Consider the following 23,840-nt stretch of genomic DNA (forward strand, 5'->3'; position numbering starts at 1 on the left):
TAATTTTTTTTTATCTATATATTTATTATTGCTGTATGTTGTGAAATGACAGATCTATTTTTTCCAAACCATTTACATGCGGAATAGTGAGGTCATTATATTTTGTCCGTTTGATACATAACAAAGGTTATTTACTTTTTTTATAAAGGTTTTTGAGGTGGAGGGTTTCGATAAGGAAAGGTTTAATAATTTGTTTTACTAATCTCATAGTACAATACCACAAATCCAATAAAACTTTATAATAGTTATTTTGATAATTTCTTTTATAGAGAAAGATAAAGTTTTTAGAATAAGTATTAAAGTATTGGGAATCGACAGCTTCTTGTCTTGGAAGGGAAGGTAGATAAGTAGGTCACAACTTTGTTGATGTGACCTTGTTGGAGTTTACCTTTATTTTCCATAAATGAATAATTTAAGATAAAATAAATAGATCATCGTCTTATATTAAGCTTTCATTTTTTTTTTTATTCCTTGTAAAACGCCACCTGAACAAATAATACCTTCAGCAAACTCTAAGCAATATAAACGAATGCTCAACTTTAAATTACCATAACATGGCAGAATTGTTTCAAATGAAAACATCTAAACTAAAAAGGCTCTCGTAGGTAACGGTATCATCGAAGAGAATTTAGTTTATCTGTTAAACAAAAATATCAAAGCAGAAGCATTGTCATAATTTCCTTTGTTATTTATTGTAATTCCGAATGCTAAAAAATGATCAAATAAAATAAAATAGCGGCTGAAACAAAATAATTTCAAATATTTATGTCATGTAAGTACTTTAATCTTCTTCTGTTGAAAAGGCTATTACTCACTAAACGATTCGATAACATTAAATTATGCATCCCACAAATATCTAAATCGTTATGAATTATTTTTTTATTCTACTTACTAATTGTTTCGTAAATTACTTATTTATTTAAGTGTTTCGACCACTAGGGCCATTTACACTGTATATAGATTTATCTAGATTAAAATTGACATATTCACAAAATTACAAAGTGAGAAAGTTGCAAATTAACAATTACATATTTACAATTACAATTTACATTTTACAAATTTGCAATTAGAATTGACGTATTTAGTAAATTACTATATTAAATTTTGCATCCACTTATCCATGCTGGACAGTTAGACTATATGTGATCATAAATATTAATTATAAAATAAATCAAAAATTTGTATCCTTTATTGTCTCAACACATTTTTATTTTTCACCAGTCCAACGTTTCGGTCATTCTAGCCATCCTCAAGGACATCTTCAATTATAATTTCTTCCTCACATTAATTTAGAGTTACTTTTGCAGGCTATTCTGCCCAGGTCATTTCCTTTATGATAAGTTAAAAGCCTATTTTTTAAAATTAAAAATCATTAATGTTTAATTATTCTTATATAAGGTTTTATATAACCATTTATCAATAAATGGTTTTGTTATATGGTAGTGAATTTGTTGTGGATAATCTTATATAAGAATAATTAAATATTAATGATTTTAAATTTTAAAAAATAGGCTTTTAACTTATAATAAAGGAAATGACCTGGGCAGAATAAACTGCAAAAGTAACTTTTAAATTAATGTGAGGAAGAAATTATAATTGAAGATGTCCTTGAGGATGGCTAAAATGGCCGAAACGTTGGACTGGTGAAAAATAAAAAGTGTTGAGACGATAAAGGATACAAATTTTTGATTTATTTAATAAATAATTACCTTGTCTCAAGAAATTGAAATAATATAATTAAAATAAATATTAATGATTTTTAGAAGGTGAGAAAGTTTTGTTATTGTTGTGGGATCTTCTCTTAACATCTCCTAAATTACTTATTTAAAAACAGAGACTATAAACTAGTTAATATGAGACTAAATACCATAATATGTGATAAGTATACCGTAAACTAGTTAATTTGTTAATGACTAATGATAAATAATTTAACAAAGGCAATATGGTCTACAATTATATTGATAAACTATAGTTTTGGCTGTCATTGAGTAATAAGGTAGGAAATATAATTTTTCATAACGTTTTTTAGAATTAATTCATAATGAATAGATTGTATTAAAAAGTTTTTATTGAACCTTGAAAATGGCCGAAACGTTGGAGTGTTAAAATAATAAAAAAATTGTTGAGACAAAAATAGATATTTTTTTTATAACTACTAAATAGACATGTCTCAAAGAAAAAGTTTGCAATATATATTAACGTTCAAATGAATTTCATTACCGAAACTAGATTGTTTAAAATGTATCTACTCATTTTTTGCAATGACGAAATAGGCGGCACTTTAGTTATAGATTTTTCTTTTTTTTTTAACGAAGCCATCGATTCCATGAATTATTGAAACATGTGTGACCACTGTGGATCAATAATGATATCTCTATCGTCGAAAGTTAGAATCATCAAGTTTAGCATTCAAAATCAGTTAATGAAACACACACTTTAACAAAATTTACAATAAACTTTTAAATAAAATATATCATTTCGAGATCTATTGCTAGCATAATACAATGTTTATAAAAAAATATATAAAAACTAGAAGGGTAAGGCGGGACTCTACTTTAAAAGTGCCTTTTTCCCTATTAGTATGCAGAGAAGCAGACAACGAAGAAAAACTAATGGAATAACTAACTACTAAAGATGAATTTTTTCCTTCCTTATTTAATATCCTGTACTCTCTCTACCCCTCTCTTTTCCATTAAACAAGATAGAGTAAGGAAGTAACAAAAAGAAAAGAATTTCATCTGATTCACTTTACCAGCTTTTCGTTCAGTATAGAGTTTGGTCATTGCCATAGAGGAAGAAGAGAAAGGGAATGTCCGTATTCAAATAATATACAATAATAAATAATAGATACAGCTGTTTCCTATTCAGTCAATAACCTAATTAATTCAATATAATTACTAACTATAACCAATTGGGTCTTCCACTCGCTAAAGTTATGAACTAGTTAAATCGAATCACAACAGACTAAGTCTCCGCTATTAAATGCTCAGCTGTGTGAACATTTAATGTTTCATTTCATGAAGAACGTGCCAACATAAGTATCTAAAAATACTTCATAGAAGTATAAATGTATACATATTATATTTTTTTTTTTTAAACTGCGATGTTTCAGTAAAGATTGCTGTACCACTGGTGTGACCAAAACAATACCATACTATACCATAATGCTAACTAAAACAGTGCCTCTTGAATATACAGAACTATTGTTTGTTGGATGAGAAATCTCATGTTTTTAGTTTGATACTCTTATATTTTAATAAAAAATCATAACGAATACGTTGAAAATATACGTTTTTATATAATTAAAGGATAAGATGGTTCGATCTGCGGTAAACAAAATATCTGGGAATTTCTGTCTCGAATATTTATAATTATCATAATAAATTTTTAAATCCTAACTAACTTTGTTTTCAATATTTCAATCAAATATAATCTAAGGTTAAATTACAGGCAATTGTACAAATACATTAAAATTGTCTGAATTTTTTTTTTTTTTATGTCATTTTAAATATCTTAAAATGATCGCAAATCAACATATGCCTGAAATTTTTGAGGTTGATAAAATATTTAAAAACAGTTAAAAAAAAAATTCAGCTAATCTCTTTTTTCTAAGATTACCCTTAATCACTATCTATTTTTTGAGATACTGTATTTGCTGCTGGTTTATAAAAAACATTGAAGGCTACTTTATATTACTTGCAGCCCAATTACCTGTGTATATATTTTACTTACGCTTAACTATATATGAAATTTATAGTAAGGGGAAGTATTGCAGTCGTTTAAAATTTTAATTCTAGTTTACAATGAACACGTTTTGAGATCCTGATTCCATATAACCAAGTTTCACAAAAATAATCTCTGTGACAACAGCTTGGTTCAAAAATAAAAAGTCCTACGAAACTGAAAGTACATATTTAGGGCTTGTATATGCTTGTGATGGTTACAGCAACTTTTATTTTATTTACTCAAACTCAGCTCAAACGATTTTGATTAAACTCGGTATAGGTATGTACAATAAAGTGATTTTTAATATTAGCTAGGTCTTATCTTTATTGAAATTGTTTAACTTGGCATAAATGTCGAATTTTAAAAAAATCTTCCACTAAAGTACCTTTAATTTTGTTATTTTGAAATAAATAACCAGTTCTTATTTTTTCCAGTGGTAAAAAATTGATAAATATAAAATATGAAAGAACTTGTTTAATAACTAAAGAAAAAAAAAAGAAAAATAGAGATTCTGAGCTAGAATCAGAAAATGACTAGTAATCATGAGATATAGTTGACCGTGGATGACTTATACAAGGAGAAGATGGTTGGATGGTGTGGTCAAAATAAAACACAAATAAGTTGAATCAACTTATTTAATCGTGCCAACGTTTCGGCCATAATTTCTAGTCTTCATCAGGGCTAAGAACAGAACAAAATAACAACCAATGAATACAAAAAATAAAATATAAACAGCATGACATAAAGTAAATAAATGTACAGAATAGAATTAATAAAATAAAGTGATGAAAGAAGTGGAAAATAAAATGTATACATAGGTAATTGAATAAGTAGGTAAAATAACATAATTAAGGAAATAAAATAAAAATGAATTTATATAATGCAAAGAAATATGAATATATTAGTTTATTAATAATTTAAAAATTAAAATTATGGAAAGAAAAATAAAATTGAGAGAAAGAAAATATATGTAACAAATGAAATATGTAACCATAATATTAGATAAAGAGGCAAAATATAAGTAAAGTTTAACAGAAGAAATGAATAGGAAAAAAAATTTTGAAAACAACAATAATAATATATGGTGAACATAACTAATAACGTGGGTAAGGAAAATTGAGAAAAGAAGGGGAGGGTAAAATAAAGATAGGGGAAAACAAGAGAATAAAACATAAAACGAACCTGTTAGCTTGGAATCTTACCGCCAAGTGGCTTCTGCGCCGCGAACGGCCAGACTCCGAATTAAAAAATACGTTACAGAGATGAAAAAGTGTTTTTTAAGAGGAAATGTTATAAGTGAGTCAAAAATAAAAAGTAAAGAGTAGAAAATATTTAGAATATTTAGAATAGGAAAGCATGTGAGAGGGTGACGACAAATGACGGAAAATGACTTGATTGCGAGATTTTTTCTGAGTGCACCCACATATATATGTATATACTTTGTTAAACTGTTGTAGGAATAAAATTGATATCCGCTATTCATGCTACGAATTTTTAATGGAACAGAGAAATAAAAAATTTTTGGTCATAAATTTTCTCCTTCCCTCATCTTCAAACTTTTTTTTCCAAAACCACAAAAATAGCGACAACTTCAAATACGATTGCACCAACTTACAAATCAATTGAGGACGTAAAGGAGGAATGTGAAGCGCGGGACTTACTAGGTTTTTTTAAGTTATAATTATAAATATTAAGTGATATATCTGCATATATTTCGAAAAGTATATATAATATTTCAGTAATCCTTTATGCAGCATTATTATCATTATATTGTGAAAGGTAGTGTTTATCATGATATGAAACACAATATTCGGGAAAGGGGATGGTTGAGAGGGTGACAAATGGGGTTGTTGCAGATATCGAGCGACTAGGGAATTGTATACACAAGTGCACTTGTGGCTACTGGTGGTAGAAAGGCTCTTGTCTTCCTGTTTACATTCGCTGAATATGCATCCCCTAACGTCAAATCGCTTTCTGTATCGGCTGCACCTTTTCCATTCAAAATTGGTACTATCCCCTTCGTTATTTATTTGTTAGTGGTTAAGGACATCGGCAAGCAAATCAAAGTCAGTAATATCGGTATTTATATATAGAGACTAGTCTGTTATGTATGTTTAACGTTTTAAAAGAATTATTCTGTATATTGCATACGCATTTTATTTACAATTTTTTCAACTGTATACACTATATGCTCAATTTTCTATTATACTATTAAGTCAATATTTATGTGATATACTCCTGATCTCATCGACTTTGCACCGTTTTAGGCAGAATTCGTAAAACGTTGATATGATAGTTACTTGTCTGTTTTTTTTCTTGGAGCCAGCGTTTTTAAATTCTTCATTACTTTCATTCCATTGACGTCAATTACTTTCGTGTTGCTGAGTTTGGACCATCAATGAACGATTTCTATCTAAACATTACCTGTGTAAAGTCCCATTGCCGCTATCCAGAAGCTCAAACAGCCCAATATAATTTACTTTTTTCACCCAGGTAGTCTCTTCTAGTGTGAAATTATTTCTTATGTCTTGTAGTAATATACAAGTTCCCTAGTGTGCCGACGTCATTTCTTTGAGCTGGCAAAGCTTGCAGTGTGGGCTCTCAAAGACACCATTTTATAACAGATGTTTTTCATCAAAGGTGTCCATGATTCACCTTTTGCAGCTCTCTCATGCCTCTGAGAAACTACGAGTTTTTTATTCACCTCAATCGTACGTTTGGCAAAGCTATAAGTTAGAAGAAGGTTTGGTTGGGACTTAAGAGGACTTCTGCCAAGAACGATTACTAAGTACCAATCTGAGTCAGAGTCTGGATAGCTGCCTGAGAGTATATATATATATATATATATATATATGACGATTTTGTAGTCATTTCTCTCACGCAGGCGCTCCTCGCCCAATTTCATTGCATACATTTCCTCCTCAAAATTACTTGATAGGCTATCCGCTGGTTCAGAGATTTCAAAATATTTGCAATACACTCCCACGCCTATTTTCGAGTTCTGGTATATTACTACTGGAGGCCCATACTATTAGGTCATCCGCATATAGCACGGCGTTAACGCCAGAAATCCAGGAACTGTAACTGTTCAAAGACAAAAAACAATTTTTTGAACGAAAAACTAAAAATCTTTGTTGGGCATTAAGAGAAATGTATTGAAATTATTTAAATAAAAATATTAATCTTATCGTTCGTTTATCTACCAACAGTTTTCCAATTTCATATATTCCAATCCCATCTATTGAATTTCATATTTTTTTCGAAAACCGTTTATGGGGCGAATACCATTGTTATTTATTTCGATTCCTTTTTGTTTTTTATATTTTCTCATAGATTATATATTTTATCGATTCCCGTGACAATATAAACAAGTTAGCTAAGACAGTTTAAATAGGTCAACCAATCCAGTTATCGGAAGGCATAAATCACGCCGCGCCAATGGATATCTATACAGTCCAACCATTATACATCATATGTAGTAGAGCCAACTAACTGTTCCTATATAACAAAGTCAATATAGCTTACCATCCATGTTAATGGAGACTAAAAAACTGGTGTTAAAAAAAACAAATAGGTAGGGGAAACAAAGGTTTAGGTTTTTTGAGTACATAATTTAATTTTTAAAGAATAATTAAATATTGAATTGAAAGAAAAGGAAAACAATCGTAATAACTTCATTCTAAATACCAAGTGAAATTAAGAAAATAAAGAAACGGAATAAAAAGAAATGAAGTGATACTTAATAAAACATAGTGGTACTACATCCAACTTTATTAATTATAAACTTCAATAAAAGCAGTATGCCTGAGGCTAGTTAAATAAATAGTGCTGAATAACTCAGTGTATAAAGCTCTTAATTTATCCTCTCTCTTTTATTTTAAAGGGGTTATAATTTCACAGGAAGTGTCTATTCCTTTATCATCGTGGAATTCCTATGTAAACATTTCTAAGGAAATATCATTATCAAATTAAGAATATATAGCATATTACCAGTTTCAAATTAAACAAAAATGTAATCTGTTGGAAATACCCCAATAGCTAACACAAACTTCTTTTTTGATTTTTAGAAAAAAAGTACTTTGACAAATAAAGTAGTAAAAATAATTATTTATCTACTTTTCGTAATAAATGCAGATGTATCACTTAAAATTTATAATTATACCTTTAAAAACATAAAGGGTGCAGTTAGGAAGAAACAAAAATTGGTTTACAATTATTTACCAACGTATCGCCCCAGTAGGCAGGGCTTCATCAAGCTAAAACGGATTTAGAACGACTAAAAACATGTTGAAAATGTAGAATAAGACGACAATAAATTGTAAAGAACAGGAATATAAAGAAAGTGAATGTAAGAGAATACGATGAAAATAAAATAAACCAAGGTGGAGTTAAAAATAATTTAAATATTTATAAAAAAATATATTAAAATTACCAGAATACAAAAATAACCTAAAAACTGCTTAGTATTGTTACAGTAGCTACAAAATGAAAATCGGATTAACTTTTTCAGATTCCTAAGAAAACCATTATATTACATATTATTATATATTTTTTTTTATGTATAGATATATATTTATCTATCACAAATTTTATCAATTATATGACATATATATTACTAGTTTATATTCGCATATATTTAAAAAGAATATTAGTGGTATTTTGCATTTTAGGTGGGTTTTATTTATGTTAAAGAAGGGATAACTAAGGGGGGGGGGAGGAAGGAAAGTCATATTGGGTTGAAAGAGAAAATATGAAAAAAAAAAAAAAAAAAAAGGATAGAAAAGGAAAAAAGATAGAGAGATATTAATAAAAAAAATTGATAAACTATAGAAAGAAGAAAAAAATAATGAAGAAGATAAAATGACCTATGCTATGAAACAAAGAAAAAAAAAAGTCATATACTATTATTACATATTTATTGTTTACATGTTATGCCTATATGTTGTAAGATTTAAAAAAAAAATATCTGATTAGATTTGAGTAAGTATGCTGTGTAACTACACAGCATACTTACTCAAGCACAATAAAGTTTTGTTGAATAAATTTTTTCCCCTATTTGATGTACAGGATTATAAAATTGGAAATTAATATTAAAAATTTTTTTTTTTTACTATTATCTTATTATATAAAGTTATATTTCTAAGTATTAAATATCTATTTATTCATTGAATAATAATATTGATTATTAAAAATCAACAAAATATCTGTTTTCAAGTTACTTATCATTGTAAAGTAGACACATTCTCCTGCTACAAGGCGATCATAGTAGTTGTAGGTAGAGTGCCCCAGGGTCCAATCCAAATGAACAAGCTTCATCTCGGTCATGTCATTAATTCTGTTAATGACCACATAGTCCCTACTACCTGTCCGTGCACCTGTTTCTCTCGCCTGGCTAAAACCCAGCAATGGTGGCCACACTGCAACAGTTGCTACAAAATAAATGACCGGGATTCCACAGGGAAAACAACAGTTTCAATGACCTAAGAAAACTATGATATTCCTATCATAGCGTTCAAAATTTTTAGTTTTATGATATCTTTTTCAATACTTTTTTTTTCTTCGCATTATGTCTTATACACACTGTACAGATATAAAATTTTTTATACACTGTAAAATTTCAGAAGATATTTCCATATTCATACACAAATAAATAAAATGATAAGTCATGGAAAACCTTATTCTTCTTTTATCAAACTATTGTGATGTAATGATGAGTAGATTATTGACTGTGGATATTGTGTATGAGGAGATGATTGAAGAACACAAATAAGTAGTAACTTATTTATCAGTGTAAACGTTTCAGCCCGAATTCCTGGCCACCATCAGTGATGTGTAATTCCGTCTCCTCAAGCTGCAAGTATTTTCAGAAAAAATTATTAAAAATTACAATACAATACACTTTTTATTCATAAAACAAATTTAAAGTAAAATAAGTGCTGTTTTATAAAAATAATATTTTTTGAGGAGAATTTCATGTTTTATACCCTCATCAAATATTTTATTGTACATAATTTTTAAATTAAAAGTTTATTTTAGTTTTTTTGTGATCATTTATTATGAAAACACTAGTACTTTGAGGAACTATTATTATTTACCAATTATATATCTCACATCACATACTTTTTTTTATAAAAGTGGAAACGGCCTAAGCTTATTCTTTAACATTCCTCAACTTCTGGAAGTTTTTCTAAAAGTGGAGAATCTGTAGTATAGTTTGGAGACTGATAAAAAAAATCTGTAATATTTCGAGATTTTAAGAAAATATAAAAGAAAAAAAATGTTCATAAAAATATTATTTCATAAAATATTCTCTAAAAAGTATGACTATCATTTAAAAAATGATGCATTAAAATTCATTTAATAAAAATATTAGAATTCAAAAATAGCTATAATAAAAATATTAACTATGTAATATATGCAAATTCAACAAAAAAATAAAAAATGTCACTTTCAAACATATGAGTGAAATTAATATTTGGAACTCTACGCACTTATTTTAAAATTGATTTCGTTATTACCAGACTGGCCTGATATGGTTATTTTAACATTTTGTTAGTTTTTTTTTTTTTTTTTTTATTTTTTATTAATATTTGTTAATTATTATTAAAAAGTAGATTATGGAGGAGGGAGGGGGGAGTTTATAGCACCATTATGCAATATTTAATTAAGAATATTTTTTGTCCTATTTGTTTATCTACACTCTGATCCTACTGTCTGTACCTGTGAGTTGAGTTGCATTTTCTCATTGAAAGGGCCCATATGTTCTATAATCGTTATTGGACGAGTAGTTAGGTCAGTACCAAATCTTCATACGTCAAATATAGAGGAAAAAATTGGATTAAAGTATTTTCCATTGAATAGTGGACCAAGCAGGACATAAACACAGTCCTACCTTAACGTGGCTCAGCCTCTACATTGCCTAGCAGAAGAGGCTCATATGGATATCCTCTCCTCGTCTTAGCTTTTGTTCTGTTTGAGTCATTAGATGGCTTGATGATGGCTCATCATTAGATGAGTGTAAATTTAGGCAATTATTTTATGTCAATAATAACACTTTTTTTATTTTTGTTTATTAACAATAGTTGATGAACAATTTTTATGAAAGCTTTTCATGAGCACAAATTATTAAATCTATATGAAATTTTTTTTTCACATAGTAATGAAAGAAATACAATATCTTTTTTTTGTTAAAGCAACTTAATAATTAGAGTCCCTGTCCTACAATATCCTTTAGTAATTTTCCATCAGACCTTGTTGAAACCTTCTGCTGCCTAAGGTATCATTTTTTTTTATTATCACCTTCCTGGTCATTTCTGACTATTAGGGAGAGGTTATATACAGGCTACTACCGTATTCTGATCTTGGTTGGCTGTCAAGTTTTTGCATTGTTCATTGTGTTGTTCATTACGTGGGACCGCTACTGAAATAAAAGCCGACTTCCCAGGCCGGATTCGAACCGGCGCAGCTACAGTCACGATCCAGTCAAAGTTGGCGTTTTAACTTGATCGGTTAAGAACGGCACTACCCTTAATACCTATCACGGGAACTTTCTGTTTCCTGTAATTCTCCCCACTCCTGTGACTATTAGTCCAGTTGACTTCCTTTACTAGGTTATCCCTGCTATTCCGCGCACCTTGGTAATATACTATTTTTATATTTATATTTTATATTTATATATTTAATGATTCCTATTGATTTAATAATTCTTTCTATTTGGAGTTCAATATTTTTAAAAAAATATATCCTGCTTGATTTGGTCCAGATTGGGCGTCTAGCTTTAAAATGTTAAATATCCATGCATATTCTTTGAGTTACAGGAAAACACAATTAGGCTAGCTGAGCGACAAACATCATATCTTGACTATGAACCTGTCTCCACTTATTTATATAACTATGATCCAAATTAGGACTCGAAATTCGAGTAATTACTTTATTTACTACTAATTACTTTACCTTAGAAAGGCCCAATCAAATCCAAGGTGATTATCAAGGATTAATCTATTACTCCAACAACAATTTCAAACATTTTATTAAATTAAGGTAAAGTGGCTTCTACGAATAAATCAGCAAAGTTCCGGCAATTTAGGTTAATTATGAAGGAATTTGCATTTGTTCATGCGGTTAAATTTGTCTGCTAATTCGTTTTAACTATTGTTTGTCTCGCAATAACGGGTACTATATATATAATGGTGAGGCAGTAGGGGCATTGTAATGGGAGAGAAATTGGTAGGCGGTTGAGGAGGATTGTAAAGGGGAGGGGGGGTGTAAAATGTAAACAGGGTCTGTGGAGGAGGGACAAGGAGGCCGCCGGCACTAAACCGCTTACCCGCCCGGTCAATTGCGATAGCACCCACCTCCCCCGTCCCCTCCTAACGACAATATTTGCCCCATCAATATTTCCTTATTATGCCATTTCTTTTTGGCCACAAGATTTGAGAATAAAAATAAAATTATTTATATTTATTGCTTCGGTGAAATCAAAACATTACCCATGGTAACTTCTCATCAGCGTGGTGAAATCATCCCGGAACATTCTGTCTTGATCCATCATAATTTCATTTTAAAATAAATTAATTTAATTTAAAAAAAACACAGTATCATGAGGAATTGAGTAAGTATTAAAGGACTTTATTGCGAGTATAGTCAATATCGGCAATACTTATATCGTTGTGAATAATTAGGTTTTTGAAATATCTGTTTAACACACTAGGTTTCCTTTTATTTCGTCAATTAGTTATTTATTTTAATATCAATTTTACACCATTAAACTTTTAGAGCAACACCACCATCTCTAGAATATATATATACACATTTAATTTATGGAGATCAATATACACCTCATTTATAATTAATACGTAATCTTCAGACCTATCTGAACCGAAGGATTTGAATTTTGGGGAACAGTAAAACTTTCGAACATCAAGCGTATCCAATCCTTCTTCTTTCATTTGAACCATAAATACTGAAAATAAGATTGGGCTTAGGCTATCCCCCTGTTTGACACCTCCATAAATTAAAAAAGGGGCAGACTCTGTTCCTTTGATCCTTTTAAATTTGCAATCTAAAAAAAGATTTTATATGGCGGTAAAGAGATCTTTTACAACATTTGTTTGCAGGCCAGAGCATTCCATATTTCTTGCCACGGGATTGATTAGAAGGTAGATTAAAAATCAAGAATACTTCTTAGGACAAACATATGGTCCTGGGTCTGCCTCCAAGGGCGGAAACCTGCCTGTTCCTCTTTCAGCTGTTCCTCCACAATTCATCGTAACATTGTTTCCAGAATGTGTGAGTACGTTTTTTAGGCCACGGCCAAGAGACTGATTGGCCTGTAATTAGCACATTCTATTTTACTAACTTTTTTTGTGAATTGTAATAATCACGCGGTATTATTTGTAATAATCAATCTTATGGGATTACCTTGGTCTCCCGTACCGTCTGAAATAAACCTTGCAACGCTTTAGTAAGCTCATGTCTTTCCTATTGCATGAATTGTGGGGCAATGCTGTCGCTTTCTGCCACTTACCTGTCTTCATCTCCTCAAGAGTCAGTTCTGCTTTCTCTTCATTATATAGCTTCTTCACTGAATATAGATCCTTCGTTCCTTTCGTTCTCTAGGTGCTTGTTCATCAGCGAAGAGATCTAGGTGCAGCGCTACATCATGTATCCATATTTTTCCAGGTTCTGTCAACAGTTCAGCATTACTTTATTTTACATATCTCACCAGTTTTGACCTTTTCCCCTTCAATAATTACACAGTACGCTAAAACCTTATCAAAGCTTCTCTCGAACTCTTCCTAGGACTTCTTGTTAGCTGCATTTTCCTCATTTCTTGGATTTCTATACTGAGCAAAGTTACTGGGCGTCTTATTATGTTGGTAGGACTTCCACGTTTGCTTCTCTTTTCTTTTTCTTTTTTTTTTTTTTTTTTATAAACATTTATAACTGTCATCTCGCGATCGTTTTCGTTTCGCCCCAAGATTCCTTGTAACTTATACCAAACAGCAGTTGTCGGAAAATGGAAAATATTAACCCACTTTCCCATGTCGTCAACAATATGGAACCTTCAATCTGCAATAGCTCAAGACTGTACAAATTTTAATACATAAGTCCATAATTTTGTAAATCTTACAAAAAAGCGCATATTTTCTGAAATATACCCGAACTCAGTTCAAATTAGATATCTAATCAATAAGGAAATTAATAAAGAAGAACACATTAGAACCAAATAATTTTTAAAAAAATGTTTCCTGGCGTAGATTATGGCGCTTTTGAAATTCTTTTGTAACAATTTAGTATAGTACAGTGTGAAGTATACATGAAGTGTGTAGTACTTACCCGATTGCAAACAACGAGACAATGCAGGGGAAGGCTTTGCCTAAGTGAGCTGTAATGACCAAGACAAGCTTGTCACCCGCCTCCCAATCCCCTAATGGTGTTTGACCTCAGTAGTGGGATGATGGAGGGGTTACCATGCCGTCTACCAAATCTCAGCCCGAACTCTACCACCATTTGTTTCATCAGTATATTGTTTTCACAATCATTTGTTTTTATTATTTATCTAACCTATTTCCACTTTTACTTACCTACATATGAAAATATAGTCAGAGGAAGTATTTCGTTCGTGAAAAATACAAAATCTGGGACACCAACTGAAGTACAAGTCTTAAAGTCTCCTGAGATATACCCAAATTGATATGTTCAATCTAGACCAAAAATCATTGAATTTTACGAAAGTCAAATAACGGAATTATCGCTTGGGATATATGTATGTATAGTTGACCGTAAAAATTGATATATAGGGAGATGGTCAGGGTTGCGGTCAAAGGAGATCTCCTTTGACCGCAACCCTGACCATCTCCCTATATATCGCTTGGGATGTTTTAGGGATGAAATACCAATTTTTCAAAATATTTTCCTTTAAATACCTTTAATGTTTTTAATTTTTTTTCAAAAGAAGAAAAAGGGAGATATACTTTTCCAAGTTAAAAAGAAATTTCCTGGGATAAGAGTTGTAATATTGATGCATAATATACCATTGGAAAACCTAAATGTTAAGAAAAATTTATAAATTAATTAATATTGAACATATAAAATCGTAGAAGATAATGGAGAGTAAAAAAAAAAATGAATAATTTTAACTTATAAATAAATGATTGATTTGAGTCAGTTATTTAGTTTAACAAACTTATAAATGAAAATATAGTAAAGACTACATAGAGTGGGCTCAAGAATCCTCAGGTCGATTGTGTAAATATTGTATATTAGAGTGTAAATGTGACTATAGATTATATTATTTTATCATTATGTTATTTTTTTTTCTTTCATATACATAGTTTGATTATGTTTTTTTGTTTATTCTTCTCTTTGTATATATTTTAAGAGAGTTTTTTTTTCATTCATTTTATTTTATTTTCTTATGTATGAGATCATTCATCACTATTACCTATTGCCCACAACTGTGTGGCTAATTGTAATATCCATCAATAAATAAAAATTATTTTAAATAAAGTTAAAAAAAACAAAAAAAAACATGTGCTTAGTTACAAATATACTCAATATTACTCTAATTTGTTCTCATAAAGCACACTGGATTTCCTTCAAATTGTGTCCTTGACCGATTTAAATATTTAAATTGAAAATATTTTAACAACTATCAGGAATTCTGTACATTCTATTAAATTGTTTTATTTTTTTATGAACGTTTTGGACCGAATTTCTTGTCATTAGCAAGACAAAACAATGAGAAAAGAGGTTTCTTTATTTAGACAAATTGTATTTCATATATGTAGAATTTTCGTCGCATATTTTTTTTTTTTTTTCATTCTAACAACAACCTTTCATACTGCTTACTCAGTAGATCCTGTAGGAATTTTCTAAACAAGGATAACTCTTCTAAACTCACTTCCTTTTTATAGTCCCTTTTACTGGGTGGATTCATATGCTATAAACCCCGCTGACGTAGCCATGATATGGTCGTATCTCTGACAAATACCTTTTCATTACAGCTACTTTTACCTCGACGTTGCTGAGGTAAAAGATATTTTATTAAGTACCCCATGGTGAATCTCTTAGGCCTTTCACTTATATTCTAAGTCATACTCATAATACGAATCTTGTATCACAATATAAATCAAATTTTGAAGAAAATAATAAGAACATAAGAAACAATAGTGTAAATGTTAATAAGCAGTACATATAATGAATGGATAATTTAAACAGATCTGTATTGACTTTTCATAATATATTATAAACAAATTCACTTAAAAAAATCTTTAACTCTCATACAGCTAAAACCTATTTAAAAATATTTTGCATTTAAAAAGTTCTAATTAATTGATCTGCAGAGTTAATATTTATCTTGAGTACTACAGTTTTTTTGAAAATTTTATGTATGCAAAACTGAATTAATTATCAATAATTAATGTTATCTGAAAATATTTATATAAAAATTATTAAATAATAAGACAATTTTAACAGAAACACAAAATTTGATACTTTTTTTTTTTGGTTTATTAATATTTCATAAATTTTGAAAATAAAGAAATGTGATCATTTTCTTTTTGCTAAAAATAAGGATTATTTATAAATTAGTTTAAGAAATATTTAACTCTACACTTACATGAAACCTTTGAGTAGCTGTTTAAAAATTTTAAATTATTAATAAATATTTGTATCTCTTTTCCTCTGGTTTTATAGGTCTTTTAGATCTCTTACTGCCTTAAACAATTCCCTGTTCCACCTCTCTATTTTACTTTAATTTTTCGATTTTTTACACTTTGCTATGTTGTATATTTGGTTAGTCGGTCTGTCTATCTGGTTTTTTTTGTGATCCACGTGTTCTTTGGTCAACGAAATAAATTTTCAGTGTTACTACGAAAGTTTTCTTTAAAAGTCTTCTTGGATCGGCCAGGCCATTATAATAGATCCAATCTACACCGTTATTTACATAACCTTAATCGGTAATATTGATTATAAAAGAAAACAAATTGTTATTTGTCAAATTTTGTTTAGATTGAAACAATAAAAATTGTTTATATCTATTTTTCATAAGAAAAAAAGAAAATTATTAATATCATTTACAATTTTTACTAATATTAAAAAGTGAAAAAACTCCAAGAAACATAAAATAATTGTAAGATACAATTGGAATTGATCAATCACAAAGCCTTGATTATCTAAAATACAGAGAAAATCAACAATTTAAAAAGTAGAAATCAACAAGAGATGGCATCAATGGATCCTAATACATACAGATATATACTTTTTCCCAGCTGCACAAAATTATCTGTTCAAAGTTCTTTTAGTGATGTAGCATCTTTTGTTTATGTGACATTTAGGACTGTTGACGTAAGATGTCATTCTGTCTGTTTAAATCCTTTATTACATCCACTATCTTCCCTGAGCGCTAACCTAAAAACGTCTTTTAAATACCATTCCTACAAGGTTCTTGTGAAACTACTATCAATTCACTATAACCAAAGTACTCCTATAAATTAAAATCTCTAAATATTTGCACCTTTTGGGTCATGCCTATTGTTTTTTTGATCATCTCCAGAGCATTTAATTTGTTAATTTCAAAATTTTTTATTTGACAGAAGATACGTTTTTCAGTTTGTAGGCCGTTTTTGGCCGTAGGAGTTGAAACGTCACAACCTTGAGTCTGTGCCAACCTTCGGTCTGGGGGGTTTGACTTTTATTTCGTAGAGGTCCCACGGAATGAAAACCTGACCCCTCCCCCCACTGTGGTTAGAATAGGTTAGTTAGCTGTAGATAAACTTATATATCAGTATATCAGAAATAACCAGGAGGTTATGCAAAAATGTTTTCCAATTTTTCGTATCTTAAGATTGCTACACCAAACCTTTAGATAATTCATCCAGATTTAGATAAACGATTAATTCACCCATAAGGGTTAGTCTTCCTAGAATCATTTCTTAAAATTTGAGCTTTGTAAATTTGCATATCCTTCAACTACATCTATACCACATTTTTCACAGAAGCTCATTACGTTTTGGAGTTATTAGTGTAATTAGTTAAGAAATTACAACTTAGTTTGTAAGAAAATGGGTGGGTAAAATTTTTGTTTTGAAAACATTTTCTATAGTGAGTTGAATTCTGATTCTGGGGTTCTTAATAGAATTTCTATAGAGATATTCATCGATAATGTACAGGTTATTATTAATAATTTTCAAATATTATTCATATAGGAACCAGGAAGGAAACATATACATCCCCTTAAGCTATATCGATCCGTCTGAAAACTTATATAATAATTGAGGCCATGTTCTCATTTACTAATAGCTCAATGTGGGCTGTCTTAACAAGGCGGTATTAATTGGAAGGTATATAATTTAAAGAGGAGCTGCTGAGTTTAATCAGGCCGCTAGGGACCGACACAGTCTGACCTGTTTCAATTAAAGCCAGTAAAGGGCACCATATTTATCGATCCTATTCATATTGTTGTTAAGAATCGACTCCTTACACCCTACGGACCATCTTCAGGGCTTCGGTACCCAATAGGGCCAAGTTAATTCATTCCCGGCTGAGTTAACTAAATTATTGTTCTAATCGTACGATTCGAGTCCATTGGTAATTCTCAAAGGACTCTCAGGTCTCAATTTAAAAAAAAAAAAAAAAAAAAAAAACTCATATCCAGAGAAATGCTTTATTTGGCCATGTTGCCCAAATACATTGGGTTGCTACAATACAGAGAGTACTCATCAATCCATGACTGGAAATATATAAACCGCTATATATTAATAGGATACAAAAACAACTTTTTTTCTACCTTTTCTTTTTTTAAACAATAATTGTCTATATACTAAATACAATATATTTTAAATGAATGGAATATGGTCCGGGTGCGGTCAAAAAAACTCAAATAGTAAATGGGTATACTATTTTTATTGAGCAAACGTTTCGCCCCACGTTGCAGGGCTTCGTCAGGGCTGTTTTGACGGAAGTCAAAGTCAGAGTGGAACTTATAAAAAGTCAGAACTCTTCGCCACACGTTGGCTCAATAAAAATAGTATAATTAATTACTATTTGAGTTGAGTAACAACTCAAATACATAAGTTAAAAACTTTTTAAAATTTATTAATTGCTATTTAAAACTGTATTTACTTACTTACAAACACATTAAGTAAATTTGATGTAAGATCAAAATGGAGTGATACAGGCATGTAGAGAAACTACCCCACTACAAAAATTGGTAGCACCGTAATCATATTTCTACACAAGGTCTCGAGGCCAAATTCTTTTCAGGCGCCAGGATTGAAGATTCAAAGGTTAGAAGCTAGAGGGTTTTGATGGTTAGGAAGTTGGGAGTATGATTTTTTTGTGGGAAAGTAAGGAGCATTGAGGAATTTATGAAGAATTTTGGATTGTAACGATTGGATACGAAAGGAATTCGAAGGTTTAGTGGAGCCCCAAAGCTCAACTCCGTATGTCCAGATATGCATTATAATTGTCATGTGCAGCAGTCTTCTGTAATAATTGGAAGTTTACACCGCTTGTCTAGTATGTGCTGTAATAGTCGAAATCGAAACGTAGTTTCCTGTCTTTTCAGTTCTGTGTGCGGATACCAGGCTAGTCGTTTGTCCAGATGTAGTCTAAGGTAGCGGATCTAAGTTAATAAACTAATATATAAATTTACATGAGTTAAAATAAATTAATAAATAAGTTAAAACACAAATAAATAGGTCAAAAAGGTGTGTAAAAATAAAAAGTTGTGACTCTTTGGTTTGCTCCTCGCTGAAACTACTGTCATGAGTGAACGTAAAACTTACTAATAAAATTGTAAAATATGTTTACCCCTTTCTATGACAAAAGAAAAGTCATAAGCAACCACGACAATGATAAAATAAAGTTTTGAAAACCAATTAAAGTTGAATTACTGTCCAATTATTAATTTTAATACCTCATTTCGTGAGGATAATGCTAACTAATCATATTAAAATGCTAGGATTTTTTTCATTAAAATTGTATTGACTGTATCAAGTAACGCCAATGTTAATTCAAAAAATTACTAATTTATTTTTTTCATTTCTGACCGACTTGTGTGAAAGCAAAAAAGGAGGCGTTCAATGTCACATGTGGAACTTCAGAGCTAATCAAAACTGATAAATCCAATGGGGCGTGTTGCTGGTGATAAAAGCAAATGAGAAATATATAATTACATTTCCAGGGCTATTAAAATACTTTAAAGTTTGGTAACGGGATTTTTATTATTTAAGAACCTAAGTTCCTTGCATACAATAATTATTCAAAATCCGTGACCTCCAGTCGAGGCTGCACCATGGTCTTAATCCGTGAAGGTTAAGCATAAAAAAATGTGCATTTAGTTAAGGAGACTAAACGCGGGAGGACTGGAGACTAAATGTATTCCTAAGGGTAAAGGGCTGAGGTAATCCCCGATGTGAGCTTTATTGCCCTCCCACGGGAGGCCCTTATTGGGAACCCTCCAAAATGTTCTCCCTTTGGCCCTGTTGGTAATGGCCAGGCTCCTCCTCATGCAAAACTAGGACCACTTCTTCTCGATATATCATCTTCCGAAGGGGAGGGAAAATCGTGTCGTAGCTGAGAACAAAACTTCAACTGGATCCAGTGTGAAGGATCAATATGGGACTTGAAAATTTTTTTCACATAAAATTTGTTAAAGATTAATTAGTTAGTTTCATTAAAATAATATATTCAATACCCGGAAAGAGACAAGGCAGGCCTAATTTCGTGTTATTTGACGTATTAGAGTATTCGTTTATAATCTATATGGAATGGTCGGATAGCCACGGACACAAGTAAGTACAAATAAAAAATACAATCGATAAAATTACTGTATTTATTAATTTTTTTCTGAAAACAAACTTAAAAACTTCTCCAGCCATACTAAGAATTTTTGACAATACATAAGATAACGGGTAGCCACGAACATACATAATTAATAGTAATCTAAAGGTTTTTTAGCCTTACAAATATCACAATTGTAATATTGATCTAACATAATAAAACGCAATCTTCGTGGAACCAAACTTAGCTTTTATAATAAAATTTTGTAGTTTTAACAAATTCTAGGAATGCTTTGTTATCACTAAATAATAATATCGGTACTACCTAAATTGAAATAATGAAAAAAACATTAACTATCAATAAAAGAAAATAAACAAATAATAACTGGAGCAAGCGTCACGCAAGGATCCCAGATAACGAGGTAGTAGATAAAATGGTTAAATAAGCCATAACAACTGGTCAACCGGTAGACATTAAGATTCTTCTCACGGATTATAATATAATGATTAAATTAGATCAGATAGAAAGCTGGTAAAAATAATATCCGGAGAACCCCACCGAACAGTTCTATATAAATATATTTCCTCTCAAATTTCGAAAACCGTGGTTCTCACAAGCAAATATGGGGAAAGTCATTATAAAATATATATTAGACTTAAGATGAATCATGGAATTTTCAATAATTACCTGTTTAAAATAGACTTAAGTGAAACTTTCTAATGCAAAAATTGTCAGGTAACGAGACCCTTATACTTGAATGTCAGGGATGCAAAAAACAGTGAGAAATATTGTTCAAAGATACGAATCAAAATATTATTTATGATAGTATATTAAATGAAATAGATTATGGAAAAATATGTTACATTTATAAATACTTGAAATCCATAAACAAAATTTAAAAAAAGGTCTTGTATTATTTATTATAATTGTGAAATAAGACTTAAACCTAATGTTGAAGCGTAGTTAAAATTATTGAAAACATCCTTATTTTAATTATATTTAAAATAATTAAAAATATCAAGAAGCCATTCATTTTTTTCATCATCCTTAATGTTCCTTATTACGTTACAAATAAACTCATCCACAAAGACCTTAACATCCCATTCGTTGCAGATTTGGCCCAAAACAGATTTACCTCTTTTCATTCCAAACTCCTTACCCATCCTGACCCATTAATTCTTAATCTCTCATCCTTAACCATTCCTGATAATCCTCCGATGCGTCTGAAAAGAAGATTGCCACGAGACCTTCTAATTTAAATTAATGCTTGAAGTACCACCAATGGGTGGTTCCTTCCCAATATTTTCATGTGTAATTGAAACATACAACATATTTACTTATTGTATTTATTATTTGTACAGTTGTCAATCACATTCAATAAATAAATAACTATTTTTCATCATAATAAATATTCTGTGTAAATTTAAAAACTAGCTATTGGTATGACAACCATGAAAATACGAAAACATTTATTTAGAAATTCATTTAATTTAAGTTATTTTCGTCAATCTCCATCACCTCATATGAATTTATATGTTAAATATTAATTTTTTTTTTAAATCTTAGGCTATTATACATTTTTATTACTCTTCTCGTTTCTTCTCCTCTTGTCAATTAACGAGTTATTTCATATTTATCCATTTTTTTATTACTACTAAAACCAAGAGATGAAAAATTATTTCCAATAATCAAAATTGAAGTTACCAAACAGCAAGTTATTTTAAAAATTTGGCTTTTATGTATTGATAATCTATTTTAATGATAATAAGACCTGGTACTAAAAAAACATTAAATTGTGCATTGATGTAACGAGTCTTATCAAAATCGTTTGAGCTTTTTTTACTCATATTATCTTTAAATTATATAATGCACATTATCTTCTGTCTATAAAAATATAAACTTCGAGCTTGCTAGTAATGAAAAACCAAGTTGGATAGAGTGGATAGAGTAAAATAAAATATTTTAAGTAAAAACTAAAATGGATTATAATAAATATATAAACATTGTAAAAAAAAAAAAAACATAGGCGGTGAATAAAATTTAAAAAAAATTATGAAGAACAAGTATGATAAACACATATTTAAAGTTACAGTGTAAATAAAAAATATACAAATGATTACCAATAAGTAATCAACCAAGAGTTCTAGTTTGTCAATAACAATTGCACAACGATGTGCAATAACAAATAATGAACCATAAAAGATAGGCTGACTATGGTTAAACAGGAATGAAATTGTAATGAACTTTGAATAGTCTGACATTAACAAAGGTATTATTGTTTACGATTCGGGCGCATTATACTAACTTGTAACCCAAACTGGCAAAATGTTAGGGAACTCTGGAGCGAATGGAATCAAGCTGACAGTACTCGGTGGAGGAGTGTTGGAGCTAATACATCATCGCTACCTAATCAAACACTAAGTGACAGCAAACATCTTCCCATCAGAGCTCTCCTAACCCCCCCCCCCTCCTTCACCAGTTCTAATGCCTTCTCCTAGTCGGCCTCACTTTAATTTAGCCTTCACTGTTCCCAAACTACCTGTTGCCGTCCGGATCTTGCCCAGTTTCTTAGTGCAGAAATATCTTTGAATCACCTCGTTCTTGGAAGCCGTATTTAGATCTAACGAACCAGAAGTTAGAATATGAATTTTATTATATATATATATATATATTTATAATTTATTTAATACATAACATTTTGGCCCTAAGCACTAATTCATTTGCCATTTTCAAACATGATTCTACCCTGGTCATATTAATAAAATATATTTTCAATTATACCACTCATGGAAGTCTTTGTTGCAACTATTTTTATTTATGTATTTTGTTGTTGATAGATTTATTTATTGTTAGATATTACAATCTGCCACACAGTTGTGGGCAATAGGTAATAGTGATGAATGATCTCATACATACCAAAATAAAATAAAAAAAAATTATTAAAAAAAAAAACTCTCTGAAAATATATACAAACAAAAGAATAAACAAGATGAACATAATCAAACTATCTGTTTGAAAAATAAATAAATAAAATAAAATAATATATACAATATTTACACAATCGACCTGAGGATCCCTGAGCCCACTCTATCCCTCACGTGTGGGGGGGTAGAGCAGAGCTCAAAAGATCCCAGCGCATCCCTCTCGCCGCATCACTGGTAATGAGCCAGTGGAGGCTGAGCAAGTGCGCAAACACTCAACTTGAGTGGAGAATCTGACCATTGCCAGAACTTCAATGCAACTATTTTAAAAAACAATTTTTTTTCTTTTCCTCAGCTGTAATTACAAGATCATTTTTTCGGAGCTTTCATGTCTTATATTCTAAC

The 23,840-nt window shown here is 30.2% G+C and overlaps 1 protein-coding gene and 1 long non-coding RNA gene across 4 annotated transcripts in view; one reads left to right on the plus strand and one right to left on the minus strand.

The window, feature by feature from the left end:
- The window catches only part of LOC106684732 (nephrin), a gene marked incomplete at its 5' end in the record, with an annotated part of 247,174 nt that overhangs the window by 144,101 nt on the left and 79,233 nt on the right, over positions 1-23,840 (plus strand).
- LOC136795880 (uncharacterized) lies at positions 4,348-22,916 on the minus strand. Of its 2 annotated transcripts, none has more exons than XR_010843583.1 (3): positions 22,820-22,916; positions 8,946-9,143; positions 4,348-4,407 (listed from the first exon to the last, which is right to left on the minus strand). It is a non-coding gene; the product is annotated as an uncharacterized lncRNA (long non-coding RNA). The 2 variants fall into 2 exon arrangements; XR_010843584.1 differs by lacking the exon at positions 22,820-22,916 and adding an exon at positions 14,065-14,222.

This window comes from Halyomorpha halys, unplaced genomic scaffold, assembly GCF_000696795.3.
Source record: "Halyomorpha halys isolate HHAL.00 unplaced genomic scaffold, Hhal_1.1 Scaffold608.1, whole genome shotgun sequence".
NCBI lineage: Eukaryota > Metazoa > Arthropoda > Insecta > Hemiptera > Pentatomidae > Halyomorpha > Halyomorpha halys.